We start from the raw sequence: 24,392 nt of genomic DNA, 5'->3' as shown, positions 1-24,392 counted from the left end.
ATGGTATTGGTAATGATATTAGTACATTCCTTAGAAAATATCAAACAAATGGTTGTAGGTGGCGCTACCTCTAGTATCGTGTATATTTTTCTTCTCGAAGTAATAATAACCATACGAGGTCTAGACTCATATACAACATGCTTCTTCCACAATTATGTTTGGCCTAAGAGAACATCACAAATATCAAGGGGAGAAACATCACACAATACCTCATCCATGAAAGGCTTGATGTTGTAGGGAAGACAACACTATTGACTGACACTGAGATCTCGCCCTTAGTGGACCAACTCGATCATGTATGGTTTCTGGTGTGATGTTGTTAGTAGGTCTAGCTTCTTAATAACCTCTACTAGGATGACATTCTTTTGACTACCATTATCAATAATGAAAGATAGTCAAGCTCCATTCACCCACATTTGTGACTGAAAGTGACACTCACCTTCCTCAAAATCATCGAGCCCACTTTGTTAGACCTTGGTGGTTGTAATGTCGGCACTAGGTTTCACATCAATGATCTATTTCCCCTTGTCTAGGATTGGTTCAAAGTCAAAACCTACATTTATATATGAAGCTTTTAGCTGAGACACGAGTGACTACCTTGTGTGACATTCATTCATGTTTTCCCATTGTAATAATAACACTATGAGGTCTGGACTCATATATAGAATGACGGTTCCACAAGTATGGTTGACCTAACAGAACATCACAAACTTCAAGGGGAGAAACAACACATAATTTCTCATTCGTTAATGGATTAATAATGTACGAAAGATTACAATATTGGTTGATACGAATATATCACCCTTGGTGGAGCCACGTTATGGTGTATGGATGTGGGTGTTATGTTGTCAATAAGCCTTGATTGTTAATGACCTCTTGTAAGATGATTTTTTCTTCCTCCTACCAGTGACAATGAAACAAAGTGGGTAACCATTCACCCACATTTGTGAGTGATAGAGATTCTCACCTTCCTTTAAATCTCTGGGCTAATGTTTCTAAACCTTGGTGGTGGCAATGGTTGAGCTGTGTTTCGCATCAGTGATTTATTTCCCCTTTCCTAGGTCTATTTCAAAGTAGAAACTTGTGTCTAGTTCTGAATATTTTATCCCTATCCACTAGCGACCAATTGGCATGACATTCATTTGTGTTATAGGTAGGGCTCTTCTATAACTCACCCCAAATTACTATGCCTTTCTTTGTCTTCCTATTACAATTCTTTTCTTGTGACTTCTTTGGGTTGTCCTGAGGTGGTCCATCCTAGATTATTTCCATTTTTGTACTATTTGGGGATGCTTTTCCTTGTTTCTACTATAAAGGATACATAGATCCAAAATTTTGTTTCTTCTGTTTAAATTTTCTCTCATGTTTGACAACATATTTGTGTTTATTGGAAAGGCGAGGAGATGCCTAGGAACTCCACTTCTGTTTGGATTTATCTGTGAAAAAAAACATGGTACTTGACCACTAGATGTCAATCAGATTCCTTCATATCCATATTGGTGTGCAAGGTATACCCATTGTTGGAAACCTAGAAAATACTAAGAGGGGGGGGTTTAATCATTATTGTAGGAATTTTTACCAAGTGAAAACTTTCTTTTACTTTGTGCAAGACTATTGGGACACCATTAAATACTTCAACCATTAATTTAAACACGCATAATAGGAATCAATATCATCAATCTCAATGGAATACACAAATAACAAGTATATTTTGAAAATTTCTCTTTAATTTATTCATAAGGAAAGCTACAGCTTGTTGTCACAATTCTCTGGCTACAACCAGCAGGAAACTACGACTTCCTTATTTATCAGCTAAAAGTGAATGGATCTACAATCCTAGATATTTTACAACACCCACTGGAAGGAGTACCAACCCCTAATATGCAAGCTACAACATATTAGACAGTCAATGGTCTATCTTTCATTGATTTTCACACTAGATCCATGAATGCCTTATCTTCTTAGAAAGTAAAATAATTTCCCCTTGAATCTCTAATTACTGATAACACAAACACCACCTCACTCAAAAAATTATGTTCTCAAAACTCTGTTTCAACCACACACACAACTTGCTTGCTCAAACCGGCTTATAAAGATTTGAACTTTCTATTTTTGACCTCTTTGCTTTTCTTGTTTATTTGCACAAATTATTATTTTTTCGTTTATCGTATTCAATTTAGTATTCTACATGTGTTTATTAAGTTCTAAATCTTTGATCTATAGTTTTGGGCTCAATATCTAAGTCAAACTACTGTTATCCTACTTATTTTATCATTATTCTTGTTTAAGATAGTTTAGCTGAGGTTTACTAATTTTAGCAACAATTAAATTTGTCTTAACTGCTAAGCCTGGTGATAAACTATCATTTCCAACTCATCCATGTTGTTATTGAAACTCTATGTCATTTCGCCAAAACTTCCTTTTACTAGGTAGTCCCATCAAAATCAAGATTGTACATATGCTTCTTAACTATTTGTGTTGCTCTCAACACTCCAAGTCATCCCTGCCTACCAAACCAAGCTGTCAAATCATTTGACCATGTCAGGCCTCAAGACATTTTAACATGCTTCTGCCACTGAAAATATCCTTAGTACTAAATAGATCTTCCGCAAGCCTTTTTCGTTTATAACACGAATGTTAAAAAAATATGGCAATTAAAGCCTTTAGCCCCTTTAGCCTTAGGTGTTGAGGGTTTTCTTCATATGACTAGGTCATGTGACCGACGAATTAATGAGGAAAAGTTGTGATTGATGGTGCCACATAATATCATGGTGGTATTGAAAACCACCCTTGGGACCACGCTCAGTGGTTCCTGAAATCGAGGAGAGTGCCCCCAAAATAATTGTGAGAGGTAGATCGCAATTTGTGAAACCACCTTCTAGGACCACCTCATTTGTCAACATTCGACAAAATTCATCCCATTTCTCACCACCACATACACTGGAGTCAATTTGTGTTGTCGATTATGATTGACTATCGTGCACCCATGGGATTCTGACCCTTCGGGGTGTGCTACTAGGTTGATGTCATGATGATGTCATCCATGCCACATGTCAAACTTTGATTGGTCCACACACACCCATATATGGGCCTTTCGGGTACCCAAAAACACTAAAACTTCTTGCCACATGTCCACCTTCAAATGGGTGGCTGCTAACGTAATTTGTTACCAATAATAGGCCACCACCTATCCTGTCGAAGGAGAGAGAAAGGGTCCCTCAATTCTTGATTTTACAAGAAATGTCCTTTTTAAATGGTTCAATGTGCCCATGACCTGCTACCATCTCTAATACCCGAAGCCCTCAATATTGATGCTTTCTAATTATTCCAACTCTATAAAATTATAGGATTATGTGGTTCTATGCTTCTGAATTTCCTAGTTTCTAGGCTTTCAGAGTAAGCCCAATGCCACTTAGCCGCTCTTTTGCACCAATAATAATGATTCCTTGTTGACCGACTCCACCCGATTCCTTTCAGTCTTGGTCCTTCACCTTTTGGGTATAACTTGCCTAACACATCTACTCTACTAAGCTAGAACCCAGATGGTGCGGTGTCTGAAGCTTTTGGGAAATAATTTTCTAAAGAATGATGGGATTCTAGGGTTCCAAGGTTCTGGGGTTTCACGATTTTGAATTTTCTAGTCCCAAATTTGATTGCCTCTATCTTTTGATCTAGGAGGCCATTTGAAGACTTCTTTATAGTACCGTTGGAAATCTCTTTCAAAACACTTTCCAACTATGTGGGTTTGATGTGGTCTTTGAGCTCATATAGTTCCTGAAAAATGACTTCAAAATATTCTATTATTTTCACCTTGACCTTTATTCTTGTTCCTCGAAATTCCTCTTCTGAGACATCTCTTTAACACATGTGCCACCTACTACCACCTATTAACAACATATTTCGATGCTTAATGGAAACCCTATTTCCAACAATGATTGTCCTCTTGACCTTAGTGATAACATATTTCCAACATTCTCCACCTTTGGCATTGATGAAAACACCAATATCAAACAAAAAATATTTTAGGAGATATGATTCTCTATTTTGAGTACCGCTCCCCCTAAGATATACTTCTCTTATTATTTGCTACTTAGTCTACTACTGCTCATGTTTCTCCTTAATCCATGGCAGGATCACTAACACCTCTCCTTATACTCCTTTATCTAAATTGTTTTATCTCTCCCCTTATTTGTTTTTTCATGACCATTATCAGTCCGCCTTTGACACCAATGGAAAATATACCAACATCCTCCCCTTGACGCCAAGCTCCTCCTGGAAAAAATAATTCTTTGTCATGTTTATATTGTGGACCTGTCAACTTCACCTTTATATTCTAAAAATACAACAATTGACTTCTCTCCTCTTGAAGGAAGAGTTAACGTAGGGAGGTGAGAGGAATAATTCCCAATATTTGCCTCAAATACTAAAATTGTTCTCTAGGGAGTGGCTTGGTAAAATTATCAGCAACATGTTTGTTTGTAGGAATATACTCTAGCATTATAACCCGATTTGCAACTTTCTCTCATAAGAAGTGCTACTTTATTGGAATATGATTTGTCTTGGAGTGAAATATTGGATTCTTTGACATGTTGATTGCACTTGTGTTGTCATAAATAATGGGAATAGGTTGATCATAGAGCACTTGTAAATCATTCAAGGCCTGCTTCATCCACAATAATTGACTAACAAGAATCAGGCTTCCATTTCCTTATATACAATTAAAGCATAATATATTTAGTAGTACTAAATATTTTTGTGAACTTTGGCACTGCTTAGTCCATTTCCCATCGTATTGTCGTCTATCTAATTTATTCATCTTCATAGGCTTTGTTATCACTCTGAAATTTCTCAAGGCTGAAGAAAGAAATCACCGAGGTAACTACAAACCTACTTTGGAAGCTGGGATCTAGCCCTGCCAGCTTCAAAGAGGGCTCCCTCTTTCAGATTTAACTTTGTTTGGAAAAGTTTTAGGCTAGCTATGTGGGACTGATTGGTTTTGATTGATTTTGGTTTGGTGGGGAGATTATTGCTTTAGATGGATAGATGCAGATCTGTTTACCATTGGGCTATGGAGTCAAATGTCAAGCAACAGAGTAGAATTAAGTTTCTAAAGGAAATGTTTACAGGGCAAATAACTGAGTCATTTTAGATTATTAGGTTGAATGATGAAAAATCAAAATCAAGGAGCAATTAAGAATTCCCTAATCTAGATATTAGAGGAAAACATAAAAATGGCAAACAGTTTAAGACAGAGTGCTTTTAGACATGTTCTGAAACATGCTTCTTGTTATACCATTCAGATTTAGAAAACATATGATAGTGAAAACTTTATAAATAACTGAAAATTGGAAAATAATTTACTGTAGTAGCTCAACACATGAATCCTGTAATATGATGCTTTATTGTTCAATCAAATCTGCTAACTTGAATCTGGTACAATCACCCTCAAGTTCCAGAAAATTGCAGATATCAAAATGTTTAAAAAATCACCCCCCCCCCCCTTTCAAATGTCAAGTATTTATAAAGAAATTTATAAAATGTTTACATAAATGTTGTCACTAACAGACAGGACATTTTTAGACTATAGCTAAACTAAAAAACTCTAACTGCTGCAAAGTTATATACTTGGTGAAGTGTTGTACAAATGTTGTTGATGTAGAAGTGGGAACATTTAGGATGTGGACCCAAATTTGTGGTTGTGCTATGAAATAAACTAACAGATGTAGGTGTATCGTATCTCTCTTTTTCTAATAACTGACTCAAAACTGCTTGTTGATCCTCTGACTAAATCTCTGAGATTTCCCTCACTGCTCGTTGGTCCTGTGACTGTGCTTCGTCTGTTTTATTTCTATTAGTATCACAAAATATTTTTTTTTTGTAATCTTGGTAGGACTCTCCTATTTTCATGTCCATTACATACCTCGCTATGAGGGAAGGGTAGCCCAAGGTTTGAACCCAAGGCTTCGGTTTAGTGAGACTTCATTTCCATGACCACTACCACTTGAGCTACCCCATGCGGACTAGTGTCACAAAATATTCTGGAAAATATAATATATATATATATATATATATATATATATATATATATATATATATATATATATATATACTATCTCCAAAATATTTTAAAATGAAATCCATAATTTAATTTATAAAAAACCATGTGTTGTTTATAAAACCATGTCTTGTTTGTTCTTTACCTTCCTCTGTAAATTCATTTTACCTACACCTAATTCCTTTTTCCATTGTAAAATACATGGATGGTTATCTCTGAGATTTCCCTTTCCCTCACTGCTGGCTGATCCTATGACTGCGCTTCCTCTGTTTTATGTCCATTAGTGTCACAAAATATTTTGGAATATATATATATACTATCTCCAAAATATTTTAAAATGAAATCCATAATTTAATTTATAAAAAACCATGTGTTGTTTACAAACCATAGCTTGTTTTTTCTTTACCTTCCTCAGTTCATTTTACCTGCACCTGTAAATTCCTTTTTCCCTTGTAAAATATCTGGATGGTTTGACAAAACCATGTGTTGATTTGTGTGATTGGAAGAGTATTTTCGCTTTCCTTTTTTACTTTCACCTGCAACATGATTTTACACTTGCCTGTAAATGTAAAAACATTTTATATTTGAATTCCATTTCATAAACTTAGCCTTATATCCCTATATTATTTTCTCTCAAATATGGTTTTTCTTATACCAATGTAATTTACGGCTTTTCTCATATCTCTCATATTTCACTTAATTAACCCTAATTCCTGTAACATATATTTGATAATTTTCCTGTCCACCATACCTTAGGATATAAAATATAAAATGGATAAACTTTAGGATAGGTGAAAATCGCAAGGAAATTTAGGGTGGGTGAACTCGAGTGGTAAGTGGTTTATCACGCATTTTGAAAGTGGTAAATGGTTTTATTTGAAAGAACGTGATACCATTTGGCGGCTACCACGTAGCAGGGAGTGGGTTGGGTAAAAACACCCATTTCATGTGAATTTGAAAAGTTAAAGATCATATATAAAACTATGCGATGGTTGTTGGATGTGGGAGGGTTGGATCGAAGGGCTATAAGGTGTTGAAGTTGGGTGGGACCCAAGTATATTATAATAAAAAGTAGGAGTTAATATAATATATGAGGGGAGATTTAATAATATGGTGTTAATAAAAATAATAAAAAGTAGGAGTTAATATAATATATGAGGGGAGATTTAATAATATGGTGTTAATAAAAATATGAGAGATTTATATAATAGTGCGGAAGTTAAAACAGGAAGTGGGATATGGTGTTAATAAAAATATGAGAGGTTTATATAATAGCGCGGAAGTTAAAACAGGAAGTGGGGATAATATTTATAAGTAGGATTTAAAAGGTATATGAAGGGGAACGTTTAACGGGTTAGCGCAGTAAAAGGGTAAATAAGAAAAGGAAACGGTTTAGCATAAGGAGAAAATATTTTAGCAAGGGAGAATAGTTGGGATAACGGAAAAATAAGGAAACTCGAGTGGTAAGTGGTTTGTCACGCATTTTGAAAGTGGTAAATGGTTTTATTTGAAAGAACGTGATACCATCTGGCGGCTACCACGTAGCAGGGAGTGGGTTGGGTAAAAACACCCATTTCATGTGAATTTGAAAGGTTAAAGATCATATATTAAACTGTGCGATGGTTGTTGGATGTGGGAGGGTTGGATCGAAGGGCTATAAGGTGTTGAAGTTGTGGAGTGATTCATTGGGGTGGGACCCAGGTATATTATAATAAAAAGTTGGTTTTAACAATGCCTATGAGGGAGTTAATATAATATATAAGGGGAGATTTAATAATATGGTGTTAATAAAAATATGAGAGGTTTATATAAAGCGCGGAAGTTAAAACAGGAAGTGGGGATAATATTTATAAGTAGGATTTAAAAGGTATATGAAGGGGAACGTTTAACGGGTTAGCGCAGTAAAAGGGTAAATAAGAAAAGGAAACAGTTTAGCATAAGGAGAAAATATTTTAGCAAGGGAGAATAGTTGGGATAAGGGAAAAATAGGGAAGGAGTTTTTTTTTTTTAGGGAAAAGGATTTAGAATATTAGTGCCATAAATTGACCAGATTTGATGCTTTTCCATGCCTTGTAGAACTTGTTTCTGCCCACCCTTCTTTACATTTTTTATTTCTAATATGGGAAAACATTTTGCAGAAGGCAAAAAGGATGTACAATATTACCAGACTGATCCTCGCTCATTCAAAATTATGAACCCTATCACTATAGGACTCTAACAGTGCTCCACATGGGGATGGAATTTCTTGGTGAAATGTCAAGAACTTTCAGATCAATAGCTTTCTCCATTGGGCTGTTTCCAATATATGAAACATGTTTCGACCATAACAACTACAAAAATATCAAACTAAAATCAATTCCACTCTCAAACTGAAATATAAAACACACTAAACTGATACTTGTACTGCTAACCGAACCGAAACTGAAAATATGCTCATAATTCTAAACTTATTTGCACACTGTTACCTACCCTATACTATTGAAAATCTTACTGAATCAGGTAATACAATAGTGCCGATGATGCCAATCAATTAGTTGTAGAAAGAAATAGACTACTTAACTACTTGTTAGTGAACTCAAAAGTATAATTTGATGATTTGTCCACACAATCAAAGCTATCATATGTAATGACAACCACTGATATATTTGGTCCTTATAAAAAATACATGGCTAAGCTCTTGAACTAGCAAAAATTTCTAGGTAATCAGTTATAGGATCAATAAAAGTATGATGTATGATATTTACTTCTAGGCATTCAATGCCTAATTGATCAGCTGCATCTTCAAAATTAAACCTTGCATCCACATCTTCATTCTTGTACTCAAAAACATAATCATCATCAATCTACAAATCAATAGGTAGTACAATTTCCTCTTGCTTTGGAGAAGGAAGATTTTCCAAGGATTTCTAGGGATCTTGGAAACTATAGGACTAAATCTGAAGATCCAAAAGTTCAATATCCTTCTCAAATATTTCAACAACTAACTCAGAAAACAAGTTTTACTTTCTGAAGGTTAATTGTTCGATTTCAAACGATGAAACATGACTGTTAAAAAAGCTTCATCAATTTGAAATCCTGCTAACTCATTCTTGATTCCTTTTAAAACTTCACAAGATAGAAGATTTGGCACATACCCTGTCATCTTGTTTAGCTAGAAATCTTATCAAGTTGTAGTGGAGTCACCATGAATGCTCTAAAATCTAGATTCTTTGACAATGGAGTCACCTTGAAAACTTTGAAGCTCTGGATACTTCGAAGATGGAGTCGCCAGATGAATAATTCAGCCTTCTTGCGTCTAATCACTATTCACCATCAGCAATCAGATCTGGAACTTGATACACCTTTCTGAGGAGATAAAATGTGTTCCCCAATATGGTCGCCATTATGTTATCACTCAGAAATTTCTCAAGGCTGAAGAATGAAATCACTGAGGTAACTACAAACCTACTTTGGAAGCTGGGATCTAGCCCTACCAGCATCAGAGAGGGCTCTCCCTTTCAGATTTAACTTTGTTTGGAAATGTTTTAGGCTAGCTATGTGGGACTGATTGGTTTTGATTGATTTTGGATTGGTGGGGAGATCACTGCTTCAGATGGATAGATGCAGATCTGTTTACCATTGGGCTATGGATTCAAAACTCAAGCAAGAGAGCAGAATCAAGTTTCTAAAGGAAATGTTTACATGGAAAATAACTAAGCCATTTTAGATCTTTAGATTAAATGATGAAAAATTGGAATCAAGGAGAAATTAAGAATTCCTCAATTTGGATCATGGATGAATCAATCAAAACTAGGGATAAATTAAGAATTCCCTAATCTAGATATCAGAGGAAAACATAAAAATGGAAAACAATTTAGGACATAGTTCTTTTAGACATGTTCTGAAATATGCTTCTTGTTATACCATTCAGATTTAGAAAACATATGATAGTGAAAACTTCAGAAAATAACTGAACATTGGAAAATACTTTACTGGAGTAGCTCAACGCAGGAATCCTGTAATATGATGCTTTATTGCTCAATCAAATCTGCTAACTTGAAATTGGTACAATCACCCTCAGGTTCCAGAAAATTACAAATATCAAAATGTTTAGAAAATTACCCCGCTAATACTTTCAAATGTGAAGTATTTATAAAAAAAATTATAAAATGTTTACATAAATGTTGTCTCTAATAGATAGGGCATTTTAGACTATAGCTAAACTAGAAAACTCTAACTGCTTCAAAATTATAGACTTGTTGAAGTGTTGTGCAAATGTTGTTCCTGTAGAAGTGGGAAAATTTAGGATGTGGACCCAAAGTTGTGCTTGTGCTATCAAATAAACTAACAGATGAAAATGTATCTCTCTTTTTCTAATAACTGACTCAAAACTACTTGCTAATCCTGTGACCAAACCTCTGAGATTTCCCTCACTGCTGGTTGATCCTGTGACTGCGCTTCCTCTGTTTTATGTCCATTAGTGTCACAAAATATTTTGGGGAATATATATATATATATATATATATATATATATATATATATATATATATATATGAATAGTATCTCCAAAATATTTTAAAATGAAATCCATAATTTAATTTCTAAAAAACCATGTGTTGTTTACAAAACCATGTCTTGTTTATTCTTTACCTTCTTCTGTAAATTCATTTTACTTGCACCTGTAAATTCCCTATTCCGCTGTAAAACCTGGATGGTTTTACAAAACCAAGTGTTGATTTGTGTGATTGAAAGAGTATTTTACACCTACCTGTAAATGTAAAAACATTCTACATTTGAATTCCATTTCACAAACTTAACCTTATATCCCTATATTATTTTCTCTCAAGTATAGATTTTCATGTAACCCTAATTCCTGTAACATACATTTCATAATTTTCCTGTCCACCATACCTTAGGATATAAAATATATAATGGAGAAACTTTAGGATAGATGAAAATCGCAAAAAAAATTAGGGTGGGTGAACTCGAGTGGTAAGTGGTTTATAGTGCATTTTGAAAGTGGTAAATGATTTTATTTGAAAGAACGTGATACCATATGGTAGCTACCATGTAGCAGGGACTAGGTTGGGTAAAACCACCCATTTCGCATGAATTTGAAATGTTAAATATGATATAAAACTGCGCAATGGCCGTTGGATGTGGGAGAGTTGGATCGAAGGTGGTTAAGTTGTGGAGTGATTCTTTGGGGTGGGACCAGGGTATATTATATTAAAAAGCCGGTTTTAGCAATGCTTATGAGCAAGTTAATGTAATATATGATGGGAGATTTAATAATATGGTGTTAATAAAAATATGAGAGGTTTATATAATAGTGGGGAGTTAAAACATGAAGTGGGGATAATATTTATACGCGGGATTTAAAAGGTATATGAAGGGGAAGGTTTAATTGGTTAACATGGTAAAAGGGTAAATAAGAAAAGGAAAGGGTTCAGCATAAGGGGAAAAGGTAGAATAGTTGGGATAAGGGAAAAATAGGGAAGGAGTTCTTTTTTCTTAGGGAAAATGATTTAGAATATCAATGGCATAAACTGACCAGATTTGATGCTTTTCCATGCCTTGTAGAACCTACTTTCTGCCCACCCTTCTTTACATTTTTTATTTATAATATGGGAAAACATTCTGCAGAAGGAAAAAAGGATGTACAATATTACGACACTGATCCTCGCCCATTCAAAATTATGAATTCTATGACTATAGGACACTAATAGCTTCTAACATGGTAATATTATTCCTTAACAAGATCTCTAAAAGAGTTTCAAGTCGGTATGACTGAAAATAGCATGCGTTACTCTGTGGCCCTTTTCTAATAGTAAGTTTCCCACTAGTCCTTGACATGCGGGGCATTCTTGAGTGAAAAATTATTTTTCTCTATAAGAAATATTAGGGACCAAAGAATATCCTTCTAGAAAATTTAACAATTTCCTGTATCTTTCACACCTATATAGCCTTCAAATGTAGGATTATCAAAATTAACTTGTACATTAAAGGTGGCGGGATCTCCAAAGTGGTCACTAGATGATGATGCTTCCCCTATTGGTATCCACTGAAGGATATAGTAAAAATTTTCTATCATGTCATTCCCTTGTCACTCAAGGGCTTCTTTGAGCAACAATTTCATAGGATCTCCTACTCCCTCATGTTTCCTTTTTTCTACCACGGGAGGCCATCAAGGTTGGAAACAACAATCCTACAAGGGATTAAAAATCTTGATACCTAACTCCTTATACCCAAACCTCATTGGGTACATGCATAGAAAAAATTGATTCATAATATTAAATGAAGATTGATGAAACTATATACATGTAGAATGAAAACAAACTAGCTTGAACAATGGTAGCTTATCTCTAAGAAGAGATGTGATGGATATGCCCTTCTGAACTATTTTACAATGAGGCTTTGAGATATTTTTGTTATTAAGAAGTAATGAGAAACCCTAAACATAAAAAAACCTAACCCTAGGAGATGAAGCACTAAAGGCTTATGGGCCCTGATAGGGTAAGATGGAATGTCAACTTCTTGACGTCGTACCTTTGGTACATAATCTTGTTTTGGTGCACATGATAGACTATTGGGAAGTACTATCCAAGGAGTAAAATTTCTAACTACTACCAAAATTATATATTTTTCATTTTCCTCGTTTCCCTAGCAATTTCGTTTAGGGCTTCAAAATGGATCTAGAAGTTTAGGACCTAAAAACTGTGAAAGATAGAAAATAGCAAAAATAGGAATATTGTTCTATGAGCTAGTGGAATAGGTCAATGACCACCTATATCCACCTAGAGAAATGCCCCCCCCCCCCACCCCCCTGTTAGGAAACAATTCCTCAATTTTGTTGAGTGCCTCCATGAGATGGGGAAACTTATTCTGAACTTGGCCCCTAGTGAGCCACTTACCATGGTGTAGGATTTAACCTACTTTGAAAACCCGATACAACTAGACCCCATATTGGTAAGTTCTCTTAATCTATGTGTCAACAACATGATCATTTTTTCTTGTTCAATGCAATATTTGTTGACATTTGTTGGTGTCAACTTGTCTGCAATTTCTAACATTTCCAACAACGTGGAAGGTATGGTTGAAGGTAGTCCACATTGAACAATGTATGTGGGCCAAGGAATGGGGGGATACTCAAATTGAAAGAATTTTCACATACAAATTTATTGATTTTGTAAGGTCCATAGTAGAGTGGGTGAAGATTCCAATGGGCCCCTGCAAGGTGTTCCTTCGAAAGATGCAACCATACCTTATCTCCCACTTGAAACTTGTGTGACACTCTCTATTGATTATTGTGTTATTTATATTTAGTGTTTTCTTTCTACAATATGTCATGGAACTACTGACAGATATAATGAATTCAATTAATAAAATTGATTTCTCTGTCGGCTTGAAATTGAAGATGTAAACATCCTGCCTATATAGTTGCAAGGGGGAGTGCGACATCAATGGGACCTAATGGTTGAAATCCTAGACTCACATGAAAAATGTTATTTCCAGTTGAGTTATCAAGAGATTTGTTGTCGTTTTGATGAATATAGGGGAGACTATCATTCCATGTGTGCTGATGCTTGGATTTGTACATACGCAATCTGCACATGATCATTCTATTCATAAACACTTTCTAGCCATTAGCCTGGGGGTGGAAGGTAGTTGATTTGGTGATATTCATGTCCAAAAATTACTAGAGTCTAGACAAAAATATTCTTAGGAACATGCTATCCCAATTTGATATGATGGTATGTGAGATCCTAAAATGTATCCACACTCATTTGAACTAGGTACTTAGATAGCCATCTTAGAAAATCTATTAGAAACAACAAACAAACAATCATTATCATGCTTAGTAGAATGAAGGTTAGACATGTAGTCCATGAGATGGATTCCCAAGACCTGTTAGGAATTTGTAGAGGGATGTATAGGCCTTTCTTTGTAATGGTTGATATTCTTCGTAATGGTTGTCAATGGTGCAGGTTGTGCATGTCATGGTATGCTTGCAAGCATTTTGTTGAATTTTTGACTAAAAAAAATGCTTCTGCAGTACTACCACTATCTTTTCCACACAAAAGTTCCTTGCTACCCAAATTTAATGTGCCTCCCAAACCATATTGACATGCTCACTTGAAGGAAAACAAAGGTGTCCTAGGTAGCACAACAGTGTACCCTAGAGGTGGAAGTCTAGAACATTCTTTCTTGCATCAACATTCGTTATGTTGAATAAAAAATTGAATCACTTTTATATAACTATGGCTACCTAGATGAATCATGCCTAAAAGACTTGATAATGGTGGAAAGTTCCACAAACAAAGGCCAACTAAGGAAATCTGTGACATGATTGGTGCCAACCTTCTTATATTTAATGTTCAAATGGAATTGTTGCAGATATGTAGACCATTTTTTATGGTATTCCTTCTACAACTTCCCCTAGGTCTACATAAATTGAAGAGGCCAACGATATATGTGGATGATTGTATCCTATCCTATAATATAATGTTTCAATTTTCGATAGACCTACATGATGAAATGCATATCCTTGTCATAGGTGGGGTATATTCAGATGGTATCACAGAGTGTCTCACTATGATATGTCATTGAATTTCCCTATTGAATGACAACTATACCAATAGCATAGTTAAATGTATTTGTCTCAATATCAAATCATTGTTGTAAGTATGGCATGGTGAGGAGTACGGTAGAGGAAATTTAATGATTTAGTTCACTGAATTCCTTTTATTGTGTTTTGAACCCAAAAATAAATTATTTTTCTCCACCCTTGGTAACTTGAATTGAAGGTCAAGTGATATAATAGAACCCAAATAGAATTATTTGACAAAAACTAGCAAGGCCCAAGAAGTTGTGAACTTATTTTAGATTCACTAGGGCCAACAAATCCCAAATGACTTAGATCTTAGCTCGATCCACATGCAGACCTTGTTCATAAATAATGAAACCTATATATTTGACAATGTTCGTACCTAAGAAGAATTTATCTATGTTCACACATAGCTTGTGTTGCCATAGAGTGTGAAGGACCTATCAAATATATTTCAAGTCCTCTTCCCAACTCTTGCTAAAGATGAGGATATCATCTAGATATACAACCATGAAAGAGTTGGTGAAAGGCCAAGAGACGTCATCCATCGGGGTATTTTTCTAACAAAAGGACATGACCAACCATTCAAAAAGACCCTCCTTGGACTTAAAAGTGGTCTTCCACACAACTATTGATTCTATTGGGAGTTGGTGATAGCCAAACTTTAAATCAATCTTGTTGAAGAACTTGCATCCCTTGGGTTGTTGGTAAAGAAAGTCATCAATATAGGGAATCAGGTACTTGTTCCGGACTATGATATTTTTCAAAGACTGATAATCAATGCATAGTCTCTAGGTCTGTTCCTTCTTCTACAATAGTACAATTGGGCTCCCAGAAGGTGAGGAACATGGTTGGATGCATCCTTTTTGTAGCAGCTCTTGGATCTGTTCATGGAAAATTTGAGGGGCTAATATTCACAAGTGGGCTAACTTTCCATGATTTTTCCAAAAATTATATTCGATAATTTCCATTTCTTTTAAAAATGATTCGCCCAAATTTTATAGTATAAAATTATTTTAACCTAAAAATAAATGAAAATTATATGAAATATACCTATAAAATAATTAGAAATTTGGATATGTTTATAAATATATCAACAAACATTTTATTTCATATTAGACACTAGTTATATTCACCAAGATATTGCCCAAGGTATCCCTTGTTTAGCTTAAATATTTGCTCGATTTTGGCAACATATTAGTATGTTATTCCAAGTGAGGATATGTATATAAACTCCATTTCTATATGGATATATATCTGCATAAAACCATGGTCATTGAGAATCACATGTCACTTACAGTCCTTGACACCAATCTTATTGCACAACATATGAAAGATGTTTGTGAACTCTGGCACTACTTGGTCCCTTTCCTGTCATAGTGTGGTCCATATCATGTATTCCTATTCATAACTTCCAATAGAGTAATATTATTCCTTAATGCCATCCTTGAAAGAGTTACATGTGGGTGTGATTGAAAATAGCTCACATTCCTATGTGGCCATTTTATTATAATAATTTCCCCACCAGTCCTTGAGATGGGGGGCCTTAAGGGGTGAAAAAATAATATTTTCTCTACAATAAACAATTATGGACAAAAGAATATCCTTCTAGTAAATTTAGCAATTTAGATAGAGCATATACATCTATCTGGCCTTCGAATATAGGAAAATAAAAGTAAACTTATACCTTAAACGGGGAGGCACCTTCGACATTTCCACTAGATAAAGATTCATTGCCTATTAGTATCCATCTTAGGATCTGGGAAAAATTATATGTCATATCATTCCTTTGTCACTCGAGGGATTCTTCAAGAAACAAAATTGATAGGGTATCATTCTCCATCATCTTTCTTTTATTCTTCCATGGGGGGTCCTTGGGATTGGAGATAATGGTCTTGCAATAGCTCAAGCAGTTTGAGTCCTAACTCCTTATACTCTGACCTTATTGGGGACATGCATTGAAAAATAGAGAAAGAGTAGACCACACTAATAACTTTGATCACAATTTATGAAGGGAGTGAAATAAAATACATATTTGAAACCAAAACATAGATATGCAATGAAAATTGAATCCAATTAATACACGAAAAATGCTGAAACTATATAGATGCATAATGAAAGCAAACTAGATCGAACGATGGTAACTTATCTCTAAGAAGGGATGTGATGGCTACCCCCTTTTGAAATGCATCACAATGAGGATTTGAGGAATTAATATTGTAATTAAGTAATGGGAAACTCTAAACATCCAAAAACCTAACCCTAGGAGATGAAGTTGCAAAGGTTTATGGGCCCTAATGGGGTAAGTTGGAACATCAACTTCCCGGTACCGTAACTTTGGCATACGATGTCTATTTGGTGCACACGGTAGATCATTGGAAAGGAATATATGAGGAGTATAATTTCTTATTATTTATGTGATTTGTATACTTCCATTGGCACATTTACCCATAAAACAATGTTTAGGGCGTCAAAATGGCTCTTGAAGTTCAGGATCTAAAACCTGAAAAAAATAGACAACTATCAAAATAGGAAAATTGTGTCAAGAGCTAATGGAATAGGTGGACGACCACCAATATTGACCTGGATCATGTTCATACCCATTTTTGCAGTTCCTAATATAGCTTGTTTATGTAAGAACTGCTATATTGTACACTACAAATCTCACCAACATCCATGGCTGCAATTCGTACTTTAGCTTGTGCTAGAACTATAGAATACACATGAAGTTACAACTCCATACCAACAATGGTGCAACTTCACTATAGTTCTACCAACCTGGTATTTGAACAAATAACTATCACTTGTGGAACGATCATATGCATAACAATTAATATTTACACGATCAAAACTAGTAAGGAGTAAGTAGATCCCTTTCCCACCTATAGTACAAATGCTTGAGACAACACATACCCAAATCCTTCCTATCTATGGGAAAGAAATGTATTAAATGGAATAACATGATTCTCATGGTTGTCCATCCTTCTCCATCATTTACTTTAGGCAGAATATGCTCTTTATTATAATATAAATAGATAGATAAATAGAGTATTAAGTATATTGAGAGCAAAGATGTTGTATTTAATTGTTAAGTGATGTAACTCCATTTCCATTATAATTTAAAGTACATTTCCTTCCTAAATGTTGTGTTGAGCATTAAAATATTCCTTTATCACTCTAAGGAGGTAGGCCCCACCTTCGTTATATTAATATATGGCTATATTTTATGTTATCTTTTTAAAATTTTTTCCATATTATTGTTATTCAATTCATTTATGTTGTTGAAATGCAACTAATGAACATTGTTGCAATTTGATTCACTTACATTGCCACAGTTTGAATAGTTCACATTGCTTCAATTTGATTTGTTTGTGTTTCTGAAATTCTTGTAGTTTATATTCTATGTATGATGTAATTCCCTTTTACAATTTTGGTCTCTTTACTCCATTGTAACTCGTGGGCACCACCTCTATTTCAGGATTTGCTACAATTTCATTTTCATAACATAATTGGATTAAGAATATGTGATGGATGACAATGCATAAACTCTGTACGAATTTCAATTTGACAACTAAATGCATATCCCTTTTCTAACAAGAAATTCAAGGATAATTGAAAGGCCCGTCACCTCCATCCACATAGAGGAAGAGAGGACATTATTTATTTAAATCTTGGAGTCTTCAAATTTCTAATCATAAAAAACATAAATTCATCTAGACATTTTTAAAATTTAAATTTATCAATATTTCCTTACACTTCCTAACTTGTTTATTTATTTATTGTTTTTATTTCATAGTTTGACATGATGTATTTGACTATCAGTTACATAACAAGTTACGAGAAAGACGTAATGTCCTAATTATATATTGAGATTTCTCCAAATCCAAAATAATAAAATGGAAACGCATAGAAATAAAAGGTTAAAAAGATTATTTTAATGAATTTAGATATACCATGGTGTAACTTGAATGAAATATAATAACTAATTTAGTTGAAGTGGCCATTTAAGTTTCACTCATAAATTTCAATGGAAGTGCATAGACTTTTTATCAAGAAAATCTTCATATAATTATTATTAATAGTAGAATAATAATTTTGTTAGCTACTTCTTTTTTTTTTACAAAAATAAATATATTTATATTTTATATGAGAAATATAGATGTTTTTTTCCTCAAGAGATTGCTCAAACTCAAAAACAAGTTTTAAAGAAATTAAAAAATATCATCATGTTTTTTTTTGTGAGAATTGAACTTCGGTGCGGAGGATAACCATCATTCCTCCAAATCACACAAGATAAACCAAATTGACTAATTTTTGTAACTCCTTATTATCAAAACAAGTTACTTAAGGTAATTTCTAGTAGGATCATATGAACAATAAAAATTTATAGTTTAATTTTTTTGTATGTGTCTAATACAAATCTATAGTCTGGTTGAAGAAAAGTTTTTAGGACCTTGAGTTATAAATTTATGGAGGTTAACATTGTAGATGGTTTTTTTTTCTTGATTTATTTAGGAAATAAGCTCCTTACAACCTTATCTTTATTTCTCTTATGCATCCTTTATTTAGTTGTTGTACTAGATAGTTTGTTAGAATTGTTAGTTCCTTGTTCAAAGAGGTTTTCTAAAGTTTCCTCATTGGTTGTATCCTATTTTTCACTCCTTGAATTACTTCTTTTTTGCTTACTAGATGTTAATCCATATTTCTAATTTGGAATGGAATAGGAGCCTATTTGGACTTATACCTATCCACAATACTAGTAATTGGTTCATCTTATTTTTTCCTTTGTAAATCCGATACTCTTTGAATCACTACTACATTTCTGTCTCTCTTTTCATGGGATTTAATTATTCTTTCAGTTTCTCCCTTGAACCTGTAAAGTTAAACCCTCAATCTCCTAAGAATTTCCATCTAGTCATGAAGCGTCTCCATTGCCTTTCTCTAATCTAATTCATATTCTCTATTATGTGAAGTCCTTTCTAGGCTATATTGTACCATTTTATTGGATGTTTTCTTTCTTTTTTTCTACTAGAAATTGTTTTTGTGATGGAACAACTGACAACTATTAGTTTTATGAAAATAATTAAATTTTCACTATGTCTATTTTCCTAGGTTACACTTCATTAGTGGCCTACAACTACTGCATGTCATTCTTAGATATCCATTTTTGTTTTGGGTAATCTTTAACATTAACATCGATCTATGTGGCGTATTCTAACTCTCCATGCCTAGAATTTGAACTATAGCATTGATACCACTCTACAACATGCCCAATTCTTACTAGCTAATTAAGGTAGTGTAGTTCTAGATCCAAACTCCAAGTTGAATTATGGAGATGGTGTTATTAGAATTTCTCTTTGTTTCACTTCCTAGAAACTAATTTCTAACATCGCCATCATTTTTCTCTTATTGATTTCTTTCTAACGATATAAATTTCACCCAAATCCAAGGTTCGAACACAAAGTTATGCTTATTTGAATATGTTTTTCCAAATTCCATGTATGATCCATATGAATTCCATATCTTAGACATATGACATCCCTTTCCCATGTGTCTCTAGTGTGTAATGCCACATCATTGGCATATCATATCCTTAAACATGTCAATCGGCACATGTCATGCTATATTGCGATCCTTATCTAGTTTCAATAGTTCATGAGGAAAACCATGATATCCTTGTTTCAACCTCTCAACATCAATGCCATAAAAGATTGATATTTTATTCACCACTATAAAGTAATAAGAAGGCACATATTTGGTAGTTGATGGGGATTTTGGTTTTATTTATTTTTTTCTAAGTAGTATTGATCTATTAATATGATACAAAAAGTTACAGAGAAACCTGATCTCAGAGACGTTAAGCATCAGCCATCATCACAAAATGCAACTGTTGGTAATGGACTGCCCCAACAGAGGGGAAACCAGTCCAAGAAACTTTAAAGACTGCCCCTGTTATGGGGGAAACCAGCCATTGAACAACTAGACCTTGGTTTTCCAAAATGAACAAAGAGGAATGCAAATCCTGAACCAAAAAGACAGGGACATAACCAAGTAACAGAATGACATTTCCATCTGGCAGAGAGTTAACCAGAGAATTCAAGACACTTGGCATGGAGACAGAACACATCCAGACCACAAAACCACGAATCATAGAAACATATCCACCTGGAAGCCGGGTACCTTTGCGCGAGACCAAGAAACCACAAAACAGTGAGACGAATCCACCTGGGAGCCGGAAACCTTTGCATGAGGCCACGTGTTAGGCTGGTGGTTCCTCCAGAGCTGGCTCTTCCTCAATCCAACAGGCAAACTGATACCAATCGTCATCCTCTTCAAATGTGCCTCGACCTTGAACAGTTGGAGCATCCACCGTGCCTGCAGCATCCATCTGTCACTTACCAGTGTCTTCAGCTTTGTCTTTGCCATGCAGAGCCTTACTGCTTTCTCCTTGCTGCTTGTTGCTGATCCCCTAACTACCTGACTCTGCCTTATTCTGCTTGTTTCCACGACTGGACAGAGTAGCCTGCATCGCAGACTCTTCCTTGAAAGAAATTGTGATGGTAGCAGTGATTGTAGGCCTGTATAGGGAACTGCAGAAGCGAAATTGAGTGTTGTGAGGGCCAGAAAGAGGAGGGAGTGGGAGATCCACAGTGTGGACAGCATTGTTCCTCCAACCTCTTCCACTTCTGGTATTCGAGTAGCTATGAGTGGGGTTAATGAGCGAGTTGGGCAATTCAGTAGTTGAGTCTAGGGAGTTAGAGGTGGAGCTGGTAGAAGCTCGCGAGCGGTTAAAACCACCACGCGAACCTCCACGTCTACTACGCATGTGGTGCCTGAGGCGAGCCATGGCTGAATTGACAGTGGAAGAATTGGAAGGAAGGCGACGTTGAGTGGGAGCAGGGGTGGGCGAACCACAAGCAAGAAGACAATGACAGGAATGCGAAAAATGAAAACCATTACCAAAATCTTGACAAGGGAGAATCAGGCAGCGACTACCTGTAGCAGTTCTGAAACACGGTTCAGCCGCATGCGGAGAACAAACGCCATGGAGAAGGGGAGGAGAAACAAAATGGTTTGCAGGGGCCATGGTGATGAAGGAGATGAGCTCTTCACATCTTTCAGAGACAATAAATGTCGCCTGCAAGGTGTTTTTAATCCAGCTGCTGTGGGCTCTCAGGATGAAGCACAAAGCCAGATGGCTTCCCAACCCACTGGCAGTCTGTCTTGTCATTTAAATGTCATTGTTGACACCCGCATCTTGGTGTGTTTCCTCCACATTCGTACTTTCCTTTTGCACTAGATCATTGAAATCCTATAATTGTTGAGTATTAGATATAGTGCCAGGATCTTCCACATGAAGAGTCTTGCCACTTTCAAAGCCGATGTTTGCTAGGAGGTTTGCTACTTTGTTACCATTCCGACGAGTGTGCCTAATGGTAACTACTCTATGAATGAGTAGCCATTGTTCAATCTGCTCCATCCTTTCCACCAATCTCCAGCTGCTACCTACTTTATGTGTTGGAGTTCCTTGTAAGATCTGGTTGATCATGTTAATTAAGATCTGAGAGTCCCCTTCAATTATGAGTGGGAAGAATCTATTGTTCTGAGCCAAGAGAAGTCCTTGCCAATTTCCTTCTAATCGGCTGAGTTCTTTGTATCCCAACTAATTGACCCCATGAATGTTTGGATAACTTTGCCCTTGTGATTTCTAAATATTCCTCCAAACCCTGCTTTACCTGGATTTCCCTTGGACACGCCATCAAAGTTGAGCATTACCATGTGTGGTGGGGGTGGACTCCATTTGTCAGGTGTATCTCCAGAGGGAGGGATTTTCCTTTGGTGTACCTACTCATGATTCCACTGAAGGTTCCAGTTCATCCATATATTTTTCTCTTGTGGAGTGGAGGGGAAATCATCGTCATGCCAAGTTTGGAGCATCAAGGTTTCTCATATGTTTTGACATATATTGTTCCATAGAACTTCTATGGGAGAGGAATGGTCTTTGAAGATGCGGCAATTTCTATCTTTCCAGATTGTCCACATGAGGAAACCTGGTATAATCTTCCATAAGGTGTTTAAAATTTTGCTTTTATAAGGGTGAGGTGTCCAAGAACGGACTGTGCTGGTTGAATTCTCCTTATCTTGTCCATCTCTTTGACATCTAAATCTAACTTTCTCCCAAAGTCGGGTTGCCAACAGGCATGAGTTTAGGATATGTTCCTTAGTTTCTTCTACCTATTTACAATTTCGGCAGATGGAAGGTTCGTGAAAACTCCATTTCCTTATATTATCCCAAGTAAGGATTCGATTTTGGCACAAAAACCAGAGAAAGGTGGAGATTTTTGGCCAATTGGTGGTTCCCAAACTTTGTGCTGGAGGCTATCCTTAACAGTATGGTCCCGTAATATTATATGATATGCTTCCTGGGATGTGAAGGTACCTCTCATTTCATAACCCCATCTAATGATGTCTTTCTTATCTGATTGGCATATTTTCCTGTTTGAGAGTTCCGTATCCATACTATCTTTGATGGACTGCGTGGCTTGCCCAAGAATGAGGTTCGAGCATAACCATTGTCTATAACCCTGGTTGTGAACTTCCTCCCAAAGTTGATTTAATTTGATCGTCGGTTGCTCTACCCAATCCTGAAGCTGGTGGGGCATGAGTAGGTCCTTCAATTTTGGCCTTTGCTACCAGGAGTCCTCCCAAAACCTCGCATTATCTCCATTCCTGATTTCCAAAAAACCGTGTTGTTGGATTAGATCTTTATGTTTCTTGGCAGCATTCCAAATTAGAGAGCTTGTGCCTACTTCTTCGGGCCGAATTAAATCATCAACTGGTCTATTATGAGCATACTTAGCTATCCAGAGGGTTACCCAAGGAGTGTATGGGTTCGAGAGCCATCTCCACTAGATGCGCGCTCCCATGACCTCGTTGTTGTGCTGAGGATCCCGTAATCCAGTGCCTCCAGAGGATTTTGGGTGACAAATTGTTTCCCACTTTACCAGAGACCATTTTCTTTTTTGTTTCGTATTCCCCCATAAGAAATCCCGTTGAAGATTTTTGATTTCTTTAAGAACCCATTTGGGTGTTGCTAGGACCGAGAAGAGGTAGAGCGGCATAGATTGTAGCACTGCTTTGATTAATACTAGGTGACTCGCCATATTGAGAGCTCTGAAGGTCCATGAAGAGATTCGGGCTTCCAGTTTTTCTAGGAGAATTTTCCAGGATGAGTGCTTTAAGGCAGAGGCTGCCATTGGAGCTCCCAGGTATTTGGAGGGTAGAGATGCAATCGAGAAGCCCATAATTCTAGCTATGGAGGATTGAGTGATGGGAGGAATGTGAAAGAAGAAGATTTGAGATTTTGATTTGTTAATGCAGGTGCCAGAGGCATCCGAAAAAATCAGATAAAATTGATTTCAATTTACGGGCTTCCTGGACTTAAGGATGACCAAATAACATATTGTCATCCAGAAATTGTTGGTGGGTGAAAGCAGGGGTATTCTGGAAAGAAAGGCCACATAATTGCCAGTTTTGAAGGGCATCTTTGATGTAACATCCAAGACCTTCCACCATAATAACGAATAGAAAGGGTGAGAGAGGGTCCCCTTGTCGGATACCTCTGGACCGGTGGAAGGGGGTGGAGGGGATCCCGTTGACAAGAATTGAGAAAAAGGTAGAATTGATGAGACTCATAATCCATCTTACCCAAGGAGGGGTAAAGCCAAAGGCTAGCAGCATTTTTTGAAT

This window comes from Pinus tabuliformis, chromosome 1_2 (genome assembly GCF_031772625.1).
Source record: "Pinus tabuliformis cultivar Carrire ecotype Pingquan chromosome 1_2, CPIR1, whole genome shotgun sequence".
Classification (NCBI taxonomy): Eukaryota; Viridiplantae; Streptophyta; class Pinopsida; order Pinales; family Pinaceae; genus Pinus; species Pinus tabuliformis.
This window is presented reverse-complemented; position numbering follows the sequence as displayed.